Source organism: Triticum aestivum, chromosome 7D, assembly GCF_018294505.1.
Source record: "Triticum aestivum cultivar Chinese Spring chromosome 7D, IWGSC CS RefSeq v2.1, whole genome shotgun sequence".
Taxonomy (NCBI): Eukaryota; Viridiplantae; Streptophyta; class Magnoliopsida; order Poales; family Poaceae; genus Triticum; species Triticum aestivum.
Genome location: NC_057814.1, coordinates 102,349,504 through 102,351,821, shown reverse-complemented (window position 1 = coordinate 102,351,821; position 2,318 = coordinate 102,349,504).

Sequence of the window (2,318 nt, the reverse complement as noted above, 5' to 3'; positions counted from 1 at the left end):
AAAGAGGAGTAGATGGATTATTATCAAGATCGATGTGCCACCCTACTCCTTCGGTGCCGGGTAGTGTGTGTGTGTGTGTGTGTGTGTATGTTTGAGAGAGAAGCCAGTCGATAGATTAGTATCAAGATCGAGGTGTCACCCTACTCCTTCGGTGTTGGGAAGTGTGGGTGTGTGTGTGGGGGGGGGGGCAGTGACACTCACATATCTCTACTCTTATAAAAAAACAGAGTTGGTGATGATGGTGTTCCTGCCATCCTGCAATATAGGCCATCCGATTTATATCCGACGGACAGGAAGGAAACTATGGCAATTTTGCAAAAAGATACCCACACCCCTCTCCGCATTTGCAAATAAGGCATTCCCTCGTTCATCCTTTTCTCCCACAAGATAAACTTCTCATACAAATGCATCTTGATGTTCCGTGCAACGCATGGGCATCTTGCTAGTAGGGAGAAGGAGTTTGTGTGACACATATCTAGCTATATTAAGGGATAGGTAGATAGCATATGTGTGAGAGACATTATACTTTGAGACATTAGTGGCTGTGGGTGGGCGGAATTAAAGGGGTAGGCGTGTTAGACATAGAGAGCGTGTGTGTTTCTGTGTGAGAGACTTGTAGGACGGGGTAGAAAGACGAATTTAACCCTGACGGAGGGAGAGAAATACACGAAGTACGCGTGTGTGATTCCGATGCCCATAGGGAAATGAGATATGTATGCGTGTGAGAGAGATTGCACAATTCATTCACGTATCACTATCTAGCCATCGTGGACGTGCATCGCTTGAACATAAGTCAATATCTACTTCGTATCGTGGCCAAAGGTACAATATCGATTCAACGCTATAAAGATTGGACACTCACATATCACATTTTTTTCTATTTAAATAAACCTTTTCAGTTGTGCATGCCAAAGTTACAGTGATGTTTCTTCAAACAACCAATGTAGCTATCATGTATATGCACCATTGTTACTCTTGCATTCAAAATCATTAGTCTTGGATGATTTAAGTTTCTATTTTGAAGTAATATATGTAATATTCATATATGAATTCAACGAGTACGCAATTTATGAAATGGAGGCTATGTAATCATATGAGGTAACACTTTTAAGTAGCTGACTACAATATCCATTTCTTTTTGTGCGCCTCTACACTAACACGTCAATGCATTATGTTTAAAGTAAATAACCAATGGCACTAAATTATCTATTTACACGAGAAATACATAGGCTGAGCGTTTGATCCCTTTTTTTGTGAACGCGCCACTACACCCGTACGATTGGCCGCACCCATGTCAACGTCCAAGTTATCGGCGCATCATCCCGAGTTATTGTCTTTTTTTCTAGGGAGGACTTCACACCAGTTATTAACTGCTGACGCATGCCCCGTGTACACAGTCTAGCATGACCTTCCCGCTAGCACGGTCCAAAATTAGTTGAAACTGGATACGAACGATCCCGCGGGCGGAAAAATCTCCCGCCTCCTTCTAAAATTTCTGCCACCTTAGTCTTTAGCATGCGAAATCCCCCTTTTGTCCTTGGTGCACGGAGACCAATAGTTACAATACCGCCCTCATCTACATGATAGGTCGGGTTGCTTTGGTAACTTCCGGTTCCCCCACTGCACAACACCCCCATTTCCTCTCCCCCTCCCGCAAAAACGACTAACTCCACAGCACCAGAGCATCTTACATCACGCCGTCCGTACTACATCGCCCTTTCTCCCTTCCCCTCTCGAAACCCTAGACTGCTCATCCACCGGCGTACCATAGCCCATTCACTGCCAGCGGCGTCCACCTCGCCGGATCTGCTTCTGCGGCCGCATCTACCCCTCCCACCTTCCCTAGAAACAAGTAGACTGCTCAACCACCACTGTACCACAGCCCATTCAGTGTCGGCCTTGTCCACGACGCTGGATCTGCTTCGCCGGTACTCTCGTCAACTGCCACACATCTGCAGCGGCTCATTCGTACTCCCCACTGGAGACGCTTCGTCCACACCCCCCGGAGCCGCCCCACCGACGCCCCCGTCGACGGCCTCTGATCCTCTTCGCCGACACCTTCCTCAACCCTACCAGAGCCGCTTCGCCGACACCTTCCTCAACCCTACCGGAGCCGCTTCGCCGACACCATCGTCAACCCTACCGGAGTAGCTTCGCCTATACCATTCTCAACCCTACCGGGGCCGCTTTGCCAACTCACAAGTCCACGGCCTCAGATCCGCTTCCTCGCACCCTCATCCAACCTACCGGAGCAGCTTCTGACGCCCCGTCCACGGCCGCAGATCCGCATCGTCGACACCACCCTTAACCCAACCACC